This window comes from Schistocerca nitens, chromosome 5 (assembly GCF_023898315.1).
Source record: "Schistocerca nitens isolate TAMUIC-IGC-003100 chromosome 5, iqSchNite1.1, whole genome shotgun sequence".
NCBI lineage: Eukaryota > Metazoa > Arthropoda > Insecta > Orthoptera > Acrididae > Schistocerca > Schistocerca nitens.
The window spans coordinates 863,728,021-863,746,155 of NC_064618.1; the positions used below are offsets into that span (position 1 = coordinate 863,728,021).

General features: G+C 42.1%; 1 protein-coding gene across 1 annotated transcript in view; it reads right to left on the minus strand.

Annotated features, from left to right (window-relative positions):
• LOC126260768 (probable cytochrome P450 4aa1) overlaps positions 1–18,135 on the minus strand; it is a 255,821-nt gene that overhangs the window by 142,118 nt on the left and 95,568 nt on the right. The gene's annotated exons all lie outside the window — the stretch shown is intronic.

Genomic DNA, 18,135 nt, shown 5'->3' on the forward strand with positions numbered 1-18,135 from the left:
CAATAAAAAAAGATCGATATGAAAACGGACGAATTATTTCGAACAATTTTCTGAAGTGTGTGAAAGTATCTGTTACGTTGCGTCTGAATCAACTTTTACTAGATGGAATTTTAGATAATACCCTACGAAGGAACATTCAATAAGGCAGTCGGTTTTGGATAAATATTTAATCTACCAGAATAGAGGCGAATTCAATAGAAATATTTCACAGTCTCTCGTATTACACGTTTAAAAGATTTTCACATATAGTTTGCCAGTGAACCCTTGAGTAGTATATGTCTTTGCACATTGCGATACGTGAGAGGATGAAGTAGTTGTCTTGTGAAGACGAGCTTCTGTTGCAGCAAATATGTTGAGAAACCCAAAAGCACTGCTCCAATCTCCTAAACGTCAAGGCTGCTACATTTTTCTTCGCGGTGACTCGAACACGTAGTGCTACCACAAAGCAGATTCACATTTTACGACTACATCGAACAGTAGAATGGAACACATAGGAAGAGACAGATGGGTCAAGGTAAGCTGCTTTCCTAAATTTTGGCTGTTATCACAATCGGCTACTGCGAGGTGAAGTCGTTCACCATTATACGTAATCCAGCAGCTTCATACAGCCAGCATCTGATCATAAATCCCCGGATAGTTCATTAATTCTTTTCTTATTACTCTGCGAATAACCACAAGGAACATTTCCAGTGAGTGCAGGAGAATGGATGACTGAGTACCACCAACAGATCGACGAATTTCCAATTTATTCTGCACGTACGTCCAGAGACTCAGCGCGCATGTAAACGTGGAAGCTGTAATTTTCCGGACTCTTACTTGTCAGCTTTTTTGTAGCAAACCCGTAAGTTATTTGAACATTCAATTCGCCGGGAAAAGTTAACGTCTCACATAGCGGGATATTCCCGCTTGAGTCCCTATAGTTTCATGAGGTTCCGACTGATGGCGGCGCTATACACAGCCTCCAAAAATGGCGTCTATGACGGAGGTTCGCGCCAGGCAGAGACCTGTCTTTGAGTTTCTTTTAGCGGAAAATCAGAGCATCATAGGTAGAATGTCTACGGAGACGTAACAGAGGACAAAAGCACGTTGAGTCGTTGGGCGAGGCGCCTGTCGTCATCGCAACAAGGTCTCGCAAACTTGTCCGATCTCCGTGCCGCGGCCGGCCGCACACAGCTGTGACTCCTGCAGTGTTGGGACGTGCGGACACTCTCAGTTGGGGTGATCGTCACCACAGAAATGCAAACTAACGACGCAAGGCGTCACACAAGTCTGCGCACCGGAGAAGAGGCCACAAAAGCTTCACTGGACTGCCCTTCCTCATCCATCCTGTAGCCCGGATCTCGCACCTTGCTACTTCCATCTATTTGGCCCAATGAAAGATGCACTCCTCAGGAAGCAGTGCGTGGACGATGGGGAGGTTACTGACGGAGCAAGACGTTGGCTCCGACGTCGCCCATTAGTGTGGTACCTGGCGGGCGCACACGCCCTCCCAGTAAGCGGGCGTAGGGCTGTCGCAACGAACGGGGATTATGTCGAGAAACAGGACTTTGTAGCCAAAAGACTCGGAAATAATATGGTGTATTGGAATTCTGAATAAAACCAATCTGATTTTTAAAAAATGTATTTATGACACAGACTGGCGACTAAGAATCATATACAACGTTACATCGTAATTTGAGGCAAGTAGTATTTTTTTTTATTTAGATCACCTTTTCACGTTTCGAATTGCAAAATTTGAATTGTATAACAACGCTCTGTAATCTGAGAAAGATAATAAAACTTTGTGTACAAAAGAGGTGCTCTCAGCACTCTGTCGAAAATCGGACATCCGGTTTCCCCCTTATGTTAGGGAAGTATGTTTACATAGGGATTACTGTACATCAAATACGATTTTTCGTGTTTATGTTTCCACTGAAAGTTGTTTCATTAGTGGCGGGAGCAACTTTCACTTCTGGCTAACCTCGAGTGTTTTTATTATCCTGCTGGTAAACATTATATCACACACAAAGTGTTAAAGACATTCTAAGAATCTGGAAATAACTAGTTTTATTTTTATTTTCTTACAACTAATCGCAAAGCGCTTCAAACTTTACTTCACAGTTTCGAGCAACCAGTGGTTTCATCAGACAGTCTAAGCTCGCATACTGCAAGTAATGACCTAAGATTCCCGTTGTTTTGTCAGCATTCCATAGAAACCAGCTGAAAGTCGATGTCAATTTTAGTTCCACATTCTTCGTAATGTTCAGATATTCTGGAAAGCTGATTCATCAATTGTAATTTGAGAATATAAGCTGAACCTGTTTTGTAGCAAACAAATAGCACACTACACATCAGTAAAATCAACTGTCTAACAAGACCTAATCTGACAATTTTATTTGTTGCATAGTTTGATCTCTCTTACACGGCTTGTATCTCGTGACATTTAGTAAATTATACGGCAATGTAAGTGTTTACTATAACTAAGAATTGCAGTTAGTTCCACAAGAAAGTGTAGGCCATAATTTTAAATGTAACGTCCGCGGTGACTTCTCTGGTAGTGGTCTCGAATGTGTAATCAACGCGCTTTTGCTCAGTGGATGGATAAACACTGTGAAAGTTGAATTTTGCAGTTTAAAATGAGTGCAAAATATTTAAAAGCTGCAGTATTTCTGAAAAATGCCTCCTGAGGTCCGTTAAGACGATAATGATCCGAAGCATTGCAGCCATTTCTGTACAGCGTGGAAACAAGACAATGCGGTGTCCACGATGGACTGGCCTGCAATGTCTCCGGATGCAAACCCGATAGGAAATGTTTGGTCGTATATTGAGATAAAGCTTAAAGGAACGCCAGTACATACTTAGAAGCAGCTCTCATAAAATCTCGTGAAAAGCCTGTCAAAAAGGAGCCAAGTTACAATCGATAATGGCGGGACTGATTTCACTATTAGGTAATTGTGCAATTAGTAGTAACAAGTATTTTTATGTAAACATATATTTGTAATAGTGTCTTCTATTTCATACTGATAAGGACGTACACTTTCATATGGAACTGACTGCACTATGTAAATTCAGTTCTAACAAACTAAAACAAATTACCAATACTATGTCTTGGTTCTACGCAAACGATGAAATAACTCTGAATCACGCTGTAGTAGCAGCTGCGAACGCAGCTGAAATCAGAGAATGTCGCAAATGCAGGAAGAGGTAAAACGAAACGTCGCTTGCAGAAGTGACGGGTAACAGTGCAGTTTCACCGACTGGCGCAATTACTGCAGTCACGGACTTCACTCAACTCCTCAATGGAAAATGTTACGTGCGTTGGTCTGGTTTGACAACTAGGCAAGACGTTACTTTTCATCCAGTCAATATTAACAGATTTTGTCACAAAAAACTGTTGCTGCCACAGTATCTTCGAAACAACTCCGCCAAACTGGATGAGTGCGAATCATGCACTACTCTAGCAGCGAAGCTCCGTGCCGTTGTAGTTTTCGGGTAACAGAACCACTGAACTCATTGTCCATTGCCAACACGAAACTAGAAGTTAAAAAAGAAATATTCCTTAGTTATTACCGCATCATGCCTCGCCGGAAAACAAAACCGATGACGCTCCTCCGAAGCCTCACTAAGAACAACAAGCACAAATGTTTTGAGCAATTGAGAGATCGAATGCAGACGTTTGTGGATTCAAAGTAGTCCTTCCTCGAAGATCTTGAGGATGGACCAAGCGTCTTTGATAAAAACACACGAATTAGCTTGTTTCGTGTCAGACTTCATGAAGGCATTTTTGGGCAGAGCGCAGGAAATTTACTGCGACTGATTTTATCCATTTTGATTAAAGTTGCCACAGTATAAGAAGAGCGATCGAGGCCTAAAATCAGTTGCGAACTAATTCACCAGTACAAGTAGTTACGTTTTTTTTTTTTTTTTTAATGCAAGCAGACTGCATTCTCTTGTTTGGAGTTACAACATACTGACAATGAAAGAATGCACCGCCGGCCAGAGTGGCTGAGCGGTTCTAGATGCTACAGTCTGGAACCGCGCGACCGCCACGGTCGCAGGTTCAATTCCTGCCTCGGGCATGGATGTGTGTAATGTTCTTAGGATAGTTAGGTTTAAGTAGTTCTAAGTTCTAGGGGACTGATGACCTCAGAAGTTAAGTCCCATAGTGCTCAGAGTCATTTGAACCATTTGAAAGAATGCACCGATAATTAGGGCGTAAATACAGAGAGTGGAAGAGGGGTTCTTCGGCGCTATAAGAATATAACGGAAACTACCATCTTGCGAATTTAATAATTTTATTATGAGAAATCTCAGATGGAGCCAAATACGTTCGTTCGTTTTGCGCTCAATCCGCCCGTGGTTTGAAGCGATTACTTCGTGGTTCCACTCCACCCCTCCCTACATTGCAGCGGTCAAGATCACGGGTCCTCGGAAGCCGGCACCGAGATACAAGCGTAAAGTTGACTCACCGTGCCAGAAATACCTTGTGTTGCTTCGCTTGTTTACAAACACGGAGTTGGCAGTTGCGCAACAAGTGTTACTCGAATTACTTCCTTTTTCGGCTGCAGTAAGGATGGCAATGCGGCGCCTCCACGTAGAGTGTGTGACGTCGTTATGACGCAAGTTTTAAGCGGTTCACTGTCACTGTTGAGGCGAGCCAGCAAATAAAAACAGTTTTGAAGCGTGGTAAGAAACATCAAGATAGTAAAAGGTCTTGTACAAGGTGGGGCAAATAAAAGTGGCCCGCCAACCATTTGAAACCATTTGTGTCAGCATTAACTGAGGAGGAGAAGATCCACAGTGGCTTCCAACAGAGCCCGCCGAGTCTTCGAGAACATTTGCACAATCTTCATGTCTACAGGGTTGTTAGCAGAGGTTATAGCCGCGGCTCTAGCCGGCCACCCAGGTCAGCTGATCTGTCAGAGTACGATTTCTTTATGTGGAGAGCCCTCAGGTCCAAGATGTTCGCAACAACACTGTTTTCAAGAACTGCAGCAAAACATTTCGGATGAGACTACATCAATTCCAGCGGTCCAGCTTCGATCCTCCTTCAGCAACTTCCTGACTATCGTCCAAAGTGCCAAGAGTTGAATGCTGGTCACTTGCAGCATCTGCTATAGTCAGGCTGGTACTGTATTACCTTTCTTCTGCTTTGTTTCTTTGCACACTGTAACTCGGCGCCGCTTTTACTTGTCCCTTTCTCTACTCCTATAATGGCGCAGTAATTCCGTGCAAATCGAACCCTGAAAGTTAACTGAAGGATGTGCTCCTTACGTGTAAAAAAGCTTTCAGACAAGTACAGGCGCAATACAACACACATCGACAAGTGAAAATAGAACTCCTGTTACTTGAAAAACAAAACGCGTGAAAAGAAGTATTCGCTAAGAAAACTTAGATGTGTTAAGGTCTTCCTCTGAAGATTCGTTTGATGTAGCTCTCCATGCTACTCTACCCTGTTCAGACGTGTTCATCTCCGAATAACTACTGCAACCTACATCCTTCTGAATCTGCTTAGTGTATTCGTCTCTTGGTCTCCGTCTACGATTCTTATCTCCCAGACTTCCCACCAATACTAAATTGGTGATCCCTTGATGTCTCAGAATGTGTCCTATCAACAAATCCCTTCTTCTAGTCAGGTTGTCCCACAAGTATCTTTTCTCCCCAATTCTACTCAGTACCACGTCATCACTTATGCGGTCTTCCCACCTAATCTTGAGTACTCTTCTGTATCGACACATTTAAAACTTTCCACTATTTTTTTGTCTATACTCTTTATCGTCCATGTTTCACTTCCATACATGACTACACTCCATGCAACATTGCTAACACTTAAATCTATATCCGATGTTAAAAATTTTTCTCTTCTGCAGAAACGCATGTCTTGTCAGTGTCAGTTTTCATTTTATATCCTCTCTACTTCGGCCATCATCAGTTATTTTGCTGCCTAAATAGCAAAACTCGTCTGCTACATTTAGTTCCTCGTTTTCTAATCTAATACCGTCAACATCGCCTGATTTAATTCGATTACGTACCATTGTCCTTTTGTGTTTACTTTTCTTGATGTTCACCTTATATCTTCCTTTCAAGACACTGTCCATTACGTGCAACTGCTCCTCCAAGTTCTTTGCTGTCTGTGACAGAATTACAATGTCATCCGCAAACCTCAAAGTTTTATTTCTTCTCCATCAACCTTAATTCATTTACCAAAGTTTTATTTGGTTTCTTTCACTGCAGGGTTAACGCAGATATTGAATAACATAGGCGATAGACTACAACCCTGTCTCACTCCCTTCTCAACCACTGCTTCCCTTTCATGCCCGTCACAACAGCCGTCTGGTTACTGTACAACTTATAAGTAGCCTTTCGCTCCCTGTACTTTACCTCTGTTTCCTTCAGAGTTACAAAGAGAGTATTCCTGTCAACATTCTCAAAATCTTTCTCGAAGTCGACAAGTGCTATAAACGGAGGTTTGACTTTCCTTAACCTACATTCTGAGAAAGTCGTAGGAACACTATTGCATCGCATGTTCCTACAGTTATCCGGAATCGAAATTGACCTTCCCAGAGGTAGGCTTCTACCAGTCTTCTATTCTTAATTTTATAGCGTTGCATTAAATGAAAAAGTGACACACTGATTTTAAAAAAATGTGAAATGTGAAATGAAAAACGAGTGAAGATGCAGTGACTTCGAAAAAATAGGCATAGAATAATGGATAAAATGAATATATTTCAATAAAGAGTTGTATGTTACGTGACTTACTGTTTAATAAAAAACAAATAGCGACAGGCTCTGATGAACTACTGCACTGCCGATAGCTAATGTGTCGGAAAGGTACCGCTCGTATGCTAGCGCAGCATCTGAGCGTGCTTCGTAGCAGTGGAGTGGCCACTTCCAGTTCTGACTGCATGGGTGGCGGTCGCGATTTCTCGGCGCTCTGACTACCGGCGCGACGTCGGAGGCACACAAGACATCGTGAAGGGCAAACCGCTGGCCAGCGTAGAGTACTCCAGCCGCAGTGCAGGAGACCACTCGTTAACCTGACGCACAACTTGCGAGCTGTGTGCTGTTTAGTAGCATCTGCTCTCAACGAGCAATCCAAGTTCGAATATGTTTGCTTACACCACACAGAGATTAGGGTTAGTGTAGGAACAGCTACGACGCAAGTACATCGCTAACATAATGTAAAATTATTAAGCTTGGGTGGGGACGGTGCAGCTTCATTGTAAGTGATGGACAAGTATTGACAATATTTGCTTGTATTTTATCTCTTTAATTTATTGTAATAATTGTACCGAATCATTTTGGTGGATTACCACCCTTCATCTGCGGCCAGAAGTTACAAAATGGATCAATATTGTCGACTTCACTTTCAACTGGCAATATACTGAAGGAAGCTCGTAACGCCGGAAATGCATAACCTCCTATTTCCATCTATTGCACTGCAAATGTTTTTCCTTATTTTGTTACCTGAAGATATAACATTTCTGTGTCTTTATATATTGTAATTGTTTTACAATTTGTATATATATGTTTATGCATTTATGTCGATGTATAATTGGTTTATTTTGTAAATATTATTTGTATTCTTACGCTGGGTCTTGCCTATGGAAAATTATGTTATCGAACGAATACATCGATAGGTCTTGTGGAGAACCATAGTGTTTAGGATGTTTGGTAGTGTTAACTCTGCCGCGTGGAGCGCGGGCAGAGCAGGGGGAGTCTGGCTGGGGTAGTGCAGTGGGGCAGGTGTGTTGTGTGACGCTCCCGCGAGTTGCCGCGCTTTCGGGGTTTGGCAGCGTGTAATTGCGCTCGACTTGCTATGATAGTTTCTGACACGATGTCGCGGACGGGAAGCATTAGCTGACGCACATCAAAAGCCCGTTTCGCCTGGTGACCGTGTCGAGAAGGAAGCGCGCCAACATCCAGCTTCTGCAACAGCGACGGCCGACAATGAGTGACTGTCGCCACCTCCTCGATCGACGGCTTCAAACCTTCAATCAGCCAACAAGGAAGACTGGAAGCACGTAAAGTTTTAGAACTGTATGGCAGACCTCAGCTTTTAAAACTGTTCAAATCACAAAATTACAGCAACGTAGCATGAACCTTTGTTGCTCATTGTCCCAATTGCATTACCAAGCAGGGTCCCTTCCTTTTCCGGAATGAACCCGAGTGTCGTTGAAATTCAAACGCCAGCATTAAAGCAATATTACCTGTGACTACAGCTCAGCTTGGTACGTACTAAATTTTAGTATTGTTAATTGTTCAGAATCATTTAATTCAAGTTCAAAGTTAAATCTCTTATTTCTAAATTGCGTAGATTCAAGTAGCTTTTTAAATGATTGTTGAGGTAGTCCAAGACTAACCGTATTTTACTCAATTTCAATGTGCTTCAGAAAGAAAGCTCACTATTAACTTCAGTCACTAAATTAACTTTCGATTTTCCGGTTTTATTAATTCTTTTGCTAAATTAAGTCAGAGTGTAGCAAAATTTATTACTTCTGACAAACTTTCAGTTTTTCACACTACACGTGTCAACCTTCAGTTGCCACGCTTCTAGTGCTAATTATATGTGTAATAACCTTTCTTTTTCAGTTACTATAGTAATTGTCCTTAGGACTGGCGACCGTAATTTCCCCCATATCTCAAATATCTAATTACCGCTAGTTAATTGTTAACGTAACGGCCGCACATTTACTTTCTTTATTAACTTTACCCCTTTTCAAAATTAATTTCGACCAGTTTCATTTGCATTTTTCGTTTCATTTAGATGTAACCCTTTCCTCCCTCTTAACCGACAAATTAACTTCGGTGACGATTGCTTTTCCCAAATTTCCATTAGGTACACGCGGTTTAAATTTTCACTGTCATTAAGGTCGATAAGTGAGGGGGAGGTTACAAGCTAAAAACTTTAAAATAATATTTAACTAGTATTTCTTCTGACTTTAGAGGATTATTATTTAAATAATGAAAAATTGCTCCATTTATTTATTTTTTCATGCTTAGCACAACAAGTTGTAAAGTTTTGTGTCATCTACATTTTGGACTCTAAAATGCTTAACTTAAGAGCTATGGACACTTGCTCAGTAGAAGAGATACTGTATGTTTCATAGTAGCGAATATAAGCAAGTGCTCATAGCTCCTCAGGTATGCATTTTAGATCCCATATTTACTGGATATTTTTTCCTTCTTTTTGTCCACACTACCACCTCTGAAAGTTACCTACCACATAATGTCAGCAACGACAGAACCGGTTGATATATTTCACTGTCAAACGTACCAGACCGATTCTCGTTCAGAGCTTTCGACTCGGTCGTTTCCGGATCAGGGTCACTTAGCTCACATTGATACATTTACACTTCTCCGTCATCCTTCAAAGTTTGTAACATCATAACGGAATTACGCATAGTCCGAAAGGAATATGTAAACTTTTAAAGTTTATTTTTTTATTTTTTAATGTAATGAAGCTCTTCTCAAAAGAAGGTAAAATTATGGACATTTGAAGCTATTTTCTAAAAAATTAAAAATTATCAGAAAAATCCTAAATTAGGAGGCGTCTAAAACGGCATTTCGCCAATCATGTATTCAAGTCATTCGTGTAGTTACCTATGCTTTTACAAATAAAACAGGAATCTCAGACGAACCTGCAAAGTTTTCTGTCTTGTCACCTAATTGTCATTCGAGCTACTTTTTGGCTGGGGTCCAAGATTCTCTTTTTACTTCTTCCAGAACTCCCACCATTTCTTGTTGATATTTTACTATTGGCAAAGAAATCATTTAGTAAATGAAGGTGCTTTGTCCTGGTCGTGGTTTATTTGTAGATGCCAGTGAACTTGAGAGATTCAACTTCAACTATAGATGCCTCACAGCGCAGTTTTACTACACTTCCAACTCGTAAACTTGCCCCGAAACATGTGACTGCAGCTTCGGTCTGCACATGGAAACGCCTTGTAGGAATATCTAAGTATCAATATATCGGAAAAAAGACGGTACAGCATACTACATGTTGGTATGAAGTTAAACGTCCAAAGCTCGTCATTTCCTGAGCTATGGTTTCTTTTCGTTCAGCGTCAAGGCAACAACCAAACTGCAGCAACAAAGAGTCAGCCACAGAGGCTATTACGTCTTATGCCAGTGGGACCAACTACAAATTTGGACGTTTTGAGTTTATTATGGCAAGTAATGTGAAATATCACAAACATTCATGAACCAAGACTATGGTCTGACAGTGAAATATATTTTTCACATTGGTACTTCTGGCATATGTCATATCTATAGTTATCTCCGGCGCGAAACTGAATTAAATCTACTGACAAGATGGCGGACCATCGTACTCGTGTAGATGAAAGTTCAAATGAGTCAAATGACAGTCACGAGGGCGTAATGTGTGGTTCCAGTGACAAATACGTGTCATTCTGGTGACAGTCAAGTGTTGATGGTACGTTTTGCCTTCTAAACTACATAAACTTGGTTTAAGAAGGTGTCACATATTCTCTTGTCGTGTACAATATTGTGTGAGTCTGTAGTTATACGCGGAAGTGAACTAACTACATGAGGATGTGTTGTGCTGCCATCTAGGAAGTAATGTGTGAACTGTGTCAGGGAATACACTTAACTATCGATAGAGATGTGGTTTTTTTATCTATTATTCCAGCTGTCGAACGTTGTATACTTCAAGAATGTAGTTGGTTCGCCTTAGCATATGAAATTTACTTAGGATCAACTTCTCAAATGTACATCTGTTGTCAAGATTTAGTTACCTTTTTTGGCTTGCTATGTTGGATTCGTGAAGGTAGAAGTGGAAAACATGTATGCTGTAGGTTTACGTTAAGAAAAATTTCATCTTTTGCAAAATCCAGTGACATTATGATGGTGAAGTGCATGGACATGAAAGGCAATCAAAGAGTCAAGAAGTAAAAGCTCTATGTGTTTGCGATTTCCTCAGCTCTGACACTTTCAACATTAGTTTTGATAAATAACGAAAACGTTTGTGGACTAATGGCAGTTTGGATGAACATAACATACTTCAGAATAAACAAAGAGAAGCCCATTGTGATGCAGTCAAAATACACTCACAGTGACGATGTGGAATACTATACAGCGAGCTTTTCTAAACAAGTAAGAGATCGGCCAGCGAACTTCACGATACTGGCCTGACCTTCAAGTATGGTAGTGGACGACAACTTACGAGTGCAAAGAAGAAAGACCTTGAGTCAATGCTGTGCTTTATTCTCTCTCTATACTGTCAAGTGCTGCACAGATAGGTGGAAATTCCAGTGAAGGTATATTGGCAGGAGATGAATGAGATTCCCCGAAATCGTGTTTAAATTGTTCAAGGCATTGTCTCTTAATATCACATAACATTTTCCCTAGATGAATGAATCAAGACTGTTGTAAAGGCGACATCTACAATGACACAGTGACGTTGTTCAATTTTTACTGCACCTCCTCATAATGACGAAAATTTTGTCAGTCCTGTAATGTGTGTGTTTTGTCCGAAAAGTCTATAAACAACGTTAAGAATAAGATCATTTACTACCCTCAATATGTCCACAGATTTCTTTTTTCTGTTCTTGAAATTTAGAGCTGAATATCGCGAAACACGGAATTTGTTGTTGGTCTACTCTGGAATATGACCTTCCGTTTCGGGCCCACCAGATTATCCAATAGCTGGATTACAAAAACTGAGATGGCGGTATTTGCACAATGTGTACTTAAATGCTTCATCATCTCTTATTATAATCTCATGTGTACAACTTCTTGTTCGCTGGGAGAGGAAACAACCTGTTAAAAATTGATCGAACTGTGCGCATTATGGATCGTATTTAGCAAAATGGATAGAGTGGCAGAAGGTACCCTCCGCCGTGCACCATACAGTGGCCTGCGGATTATGTGTATAGATGCAGATGCTGATGAAGTAACCATCGTGGTATGAACTTGTGTGTCACCGCCAGACACCACACTTGCTAGGTGGTAGCTTTAAATCGGCCGCGGTCCATTAGTACATGTCGGACCCGTGTGTCGCCACTGTCAGTGATCGCAGACCGAGCGCCACCACACGGCAGGTCTCGAGAGACTTACTAGCACTCGCCCCAGTTGTACGGACGACTTTGCTAGCGACTACACGGACGAAGACTCTCTCATTTGCCGAGAATATAGATAGCATAGCCTTCAGCTAAGTCAATGGCTACGACCTAGCAAGGCGCCATTAACAGTATATCGCATGTATCTAAAGAGTCTAACTTGTATCGCCAAGAGCGATGTACACCAATGATGGATTAAAGTTAAGTATTCCAGCAGCTACGTACTTTTCTTTATAGCATTCATTACGTATCCTGTTTCAGACCTCACGCCAGCCTGCGTGAGTTTAACGCGTGCATTTCGGCCTTCTCTAGCAACATATCAGAACTACCCACGGTGTCAACGCAAAGTGACTAGCACAGTTCCCCCCTCAAGTGTTTTGGGACGGTTCCTAGTTACTCGCCAAAACACAGATCACAATGCAACAGCTCAAAACAGTGATTGTGAGACGGAAATAATGAAGGCTGATCAAATCATACATGATAAATCGAACGTTCGTGGCGAAAAAAAATTGAGCAAGCTCTTGCTAAAAGAAGATAAAATTGTGTACATTTGCAGTTACTTCGAAAACAATGAATCAGTGTCGGAAAAATCCTAAATTAGAAGGCATCTTCAATGGGACGTAACCGAACATGTGTTTAAGCCATTCACGTAGTTACCTACGACTTTACGAATAAAACGGGAACCTCTGACGAACTTGCGAACAACGTTCCGCGGCATAACTGCGTGATTGCCTGAGAGAATGCAGAATTCTCATCTGAGAAAGTGCTTTCATTTTTAACGAACTAGAAGCTTCGGAGCGATCAGCCATGAACAAGAGGAGTAATAAACAATAAAAAATGAACAGTAAATCGTCGTTCACTCAATTTGGACGTTTCCTGCCCACAATATAAACACGCGATAATTTGCTAATGTTCTGCGGCTCCTGGTTTTTTTTTTCCTAATTACATTTCACAAAATGTTACAATTAATTATATATTATAGTTCTTGTATTAAACAACACAACATTACAATTTCGGCTTTTTTTAGGTTTTAATGCCTTAGTCGGTAAAAACAGAACCTTCATAGGACGGCTTTGTTGTTGGTCTATCTATCTGTCCGTCAATCGGCCCGAGTGTTAAAAACACTTTTCCTCAGGAACGAGTAGACGTGCCAAATTGAAATTTATGTCGCAAACTGAGCACTATGGTCCCATGGGGGGTGTAAAAATTGATGCTTCTACGTCAGTGCAATCAAAAGACACGGTAATTTGTTTCTCATACTTTGACACTCGCAATCTCGCTCATCGAAGCCTATAGGTTACTTCCCGTAGGTCTAGACTAATGAAATGTGGCAAAAAGAAAGGTTTAACAGTATAAACATTGGAAATTTGTAATTATACCACATTAAAAAAATTGTCATATCTTATCTGAGTCTCTGTCTTTTCGTCTGTCTGTTAAGACTGGTAGACGTACTAAGTTGAAAGAAGGGCAGACGTACCAAGTTGAAATTCGTGTCACATACTAAGGTCTATAGACTCTTGGCGGGGTAACAAACCTACCACAAACTACTGCCATTTAGATCACATATTTTGATGGTCGCGCATCAAAACCTGTAGGTTACTTCCCGTTGATCATTAATGATGAAATTTGGCAAAAAGTAAGGTTTTACAGTACATGTAAAGGAAAAAAATCCGGAAATTGTTAATTTGGAGCTATATCACACGAAAAAGATGGTTTCTTTTATCATTTGTCATCCGACTTGAAATTAAAACAATCAGTGGTTCTGCATTCAGGCTGGTGTAAGTCAATCAGACAAGGAATAACTGTATTGCTCATATGACGGGTTTCGAAATTTATACAGCGTCAGACTAGTATGCGAATGTTCGTCTCACACACAGTTTGAAACACCATATCTACGAGCATTAATCGTTCATCTGATGATGGATAAATTCCGAAACGCATCATATGAGTAATAAAGTTATTTCTTGCCTGATGTTTTGACTTTTACCATTGCGACCCAGTTAGCCTGATTGTAGAACTACTGATTATTATAATAATGGCCGCCTGCCTCCTGCTTGACTTTATATCACATCTTTAGTAGTGAAATTAAAACATTCTCGGACATCTTGGAACCCCTGGGGTTGATATCTCACCAGTAGCAGTGTCGATAACACGCAGAGATGGTGGAGCTTCTCGATTCGAGGAACAGATCAACTGTCGACATACATGATTAAGTTTATATGGAGCTTCCAGTGCGCTAATCCTAATTTTTCCTTTTTTATTTTTTACTCGTGTAGTGCTGTGAAAGCACCGAGAACCAGCCGCGTGGGTACCAACTGTTTGTCCACCAAAGAACCATGCAGAGGAATCAGTCTGAGAACCCGAACAATGGCTGTCATGATACAAGACAATGTAGTATTTTGCTTGCGAAACTGGTCGCTGGTGATTCATTCTTTTACAGCTCATGTTTAGTGTGCTTCGGATGTGATTAATGGAAGTAAAACGCACAGTAGTTCTTCACGACAGTGGTGGGGAAGATCGTTTTGGAAAACTATACTCATGCTCATAAATTAAGGATAATGTTGATACATGGTGAAACAACGCTCTGCTGTTCGGTTTGCCGGTTTAAACCACCTGGGGTATGACCATGCGGTGCATTTGACCTGCGGTCGTCGCACGGTGGCGCTGGCAGCAGTCCACATACGCAGAGGTGTGTTGGTGCATGCCAGAGTACGGTGCAGCGAGTAAGTGTACAGACGTTTTCAGACGTTCTAATGGTGACTGTGTGTTGAAAATGGCTCAAAGAACACATATTGATGACGTTATGAGGAGTAGAATACTAGGGCGACTGGAGGCTGGTCAAACACAGCAGGTCGTAGCACGGGCCCTCCATGTGCCACAAAGTGTGATCTCAAGATTATGGCAACGATTCCAGCAGACGTGTCCAGGCGCTATAGTACGGGATGTCCACAGTGTACAACACAGGAAGACCGATATCTCACCATCAGTGCCCGCAACGGCCACGGAGTACTGCAGTTAGCCCTGCTCGGGATCTTACTGCAGCCACTGGAACAGTTGTCTCCAGACACACAGTCTACAGACGACTGAACAGACATGGTTTATTCGGCCGGAGACCTGCAAGGTGCACTCCAATGACCCTTAGTCACAGGAGAGCCCGTAATGCCTGGTGTCAAGAACACAGAACATGGACATTGGAACAGTGGTCCCAGGTTATGTTCACGGACGAGTCCAGGTATAGTCTGAACAGTGATTCTCGCCGGTTTTTCATCTGGCGTGAACCAAGATCCAGTTACCAACCCCTTAATGTCCTTGAAAGGGACCTGTATGGAGGCCGTGGTTTGATGGTGTGGGGTGGGATTATGATTGGTGCACGTACACCCCTGCATGTCTTTGACAGAGGAACTGTAACAGGTCAGGTGTATCGGGACGTCATTTTGCACCAGTTATGTCCTCCTTTTCCTCCTGATGGATGATAACGCACGGCCCCACTGAGCTGCCATCGTGGAGGAGTACATTGAAAGATATCAGGCGAATGGAGTGGCCTGCCTGTTCTCCAGACCTAAGCCCCATCGAGCACGTCTGGGATGCTCTCGGTCGAAGTATCGCTGCACGTCTTCAAACCCGTACGACACTTCAGGAGCTCCGACAGGCATTGGTGCAAGAATGGGAGACTATATCCCAGCAGCTGCTCGACCACCTGATCCAGAGTATCCCAACCCATTGTGCGGCCTGTGTACGTGTGCATGGTGATCATATCCCATATTGATGACGGGGTACATGCGCAGGAAACAGTGGCGTTTTTTAGCACATGTGTTTCGGGACGGCTTTCTCAACTTATCACGAATACCGTGGACTTACAGATCTGTGTCGTATGTGTTGCCTATGTCCCTATGCTATTAGCGCCAGTTTTGTGTAGTGCCACGTTTTGTGACACCACATTCTGCAATTATCCTTAATTTATGAGCACAAGTGTATTTTTTCACCGCTTCCTCGTAAATTAAAGCATTCGCGGAAGTTTATAATTGTTACCCATATGAGTCGTCTTCTGATCTTGGGAAACCAGTTGCCGTAACTGGTTTGCTGGGTTGCGATCGAGTTCGAATACAGAGGCTACGAGTAGTGGCCTTGACACAGTAACACTGTCGGGAGACTGACGACGAGTCGAAACATGAACTGGACCTTTTGTCACGTAAGTACTTTGACAGCTTATTTCTTCAGCCATTTGTTAGCAAATATTCAGCGCAAATCTCAACGTCACCATAACTCACCAACAAATCCACAGGGTTTTCGGGTGAAATGAAACGCATATTTCATCGCGTTTTTGTGGAGGTTAACCATGCGAAACTCAGATTTCTACTTTTTATATGTGGCGGCACGAATCCAATCAAGCCATCACTAACTTTACTTTGGTCCTACTACATTTTGCAGTTTCCGTGTGAAAGTTAGTTAAAAGGCACACATTCTCTGTCTTATGTATTTGTGGCAGAACAAGTGAAATTCGGCAACGCATCACTGTTCACCAGACAGGACATTATGGCAATATAACTGTTGGCTTAAAAATTTGTTTCGTATGTTCCGTGTCGCTCCATGGACCTGTCTTCCTTCGTGATGACGTGTCCTTCCTCTTCCACTTTCTTGCCATTTCTCTTCGACATTTACAGTATAGGCTGTTACATGGAGGGCAAAAAGCATTGCCGAAACCGCATGAAAATTTATGGAGTCTGGAGTGTGTTTAGACGTGGGTCTGCAGCATCACAAGAAACAGATTGTGTATAGCAAAATGCTTATGACTTTAAATGAAGCTTTGGTTCACCGCCTGGCTCAACCTTCCTCATTGCAGTGCAGGATATGAATCATTTCGCCAATGAAAGCGTAATAATTTCATGAGGACCATTAGTTCATAACACGAATCGGAGAGTTTCATTGTCGCTACGTGCGTCAAACCGTCGCCAACGAAACATACGGCTGCTGCGGCGTGCTGCGTCAAGACACGTGACACTACAGGAGCGGCCGGCGTCGGCTGGTAGCCAGTAACTATTTCAGACAAGTTTAATAATTCTTAACAGCGCGTTTAAATACATGCAAGCTCTCGATAACACACGGCCAAGTAAAAACCTTTAGTGGGTACCTTTTCACTGACATCATAATTTCTAAGCCGATCGTTCGCGATGTATGGCGGAGAAGGCGACTAGTGTGACGTCACAAGATCGGTGAGGCGCCCGTATTTCTCGTGGGCCCCACGCCAAACGCGAGGTAAAGCATTAATGCATTGTTGCCTAGTAGATGTCATTGTAGAAGCGTGTTCCTTCAGTGTTGCTGAAAGCAAGAATGGACTACATGTCAAGCTGAACGGAAACAGTAAGTCGTTACCTCGTTCGTGGAATGGTAGTTCCATTGACTATCTTCAAAACCATTGTACCGTAAAAATAATGCCAAATCCCTATCGCCTTCGTGTAAGATGAGTTACAGAAATGGTTGCGTAATATCGCTAATAACAGCCGCTGTATGTAATGTGAACTGTAATAAAACAGCAAGCATTGTCAAAAGATCTGGTCCCTCTCGCAACTCGTTCAGGGGGCGGGTTGATCTTTTAGCTGGTTTCTGCTTCTTTACTGCCCGATGCGGGAGGTAAAACATGGTGTCACTCGGACCTTCGGGAGCAGCGCTTTCGACATTGAAATATAACACAGCATAAGACAGTGGTGTAGGTCCTTTAAGCAGTCTCGAGTTTTATGGACAGGTTTTTTTATCAGTGATGGTGGGTGGGACATGGACTTCATCAGTTTCCCTTCTACTCATATTTCCCATGACGTGCGTAAAGAGATCACCTCGCTGTGTCTGTATATCAGTCACATTTGAACGCGTCAGCAGCGTAATCTCGAGAAGATTATGGGTTTTGTCATTAATTCCTGCAGTCGATCTTTGGAATATTACTAATTTTCAGTGGGGACTGCGTCATTAAAGTAGCGTGCCTCGTTCAAAATGCGTTGAATATTAGCTCATTCTCTCGCCCGTACCATAATCAGGTGCAGTAACTGATTATGGCAATCGGCGTTTTCTGCTCAGACACCGTAAG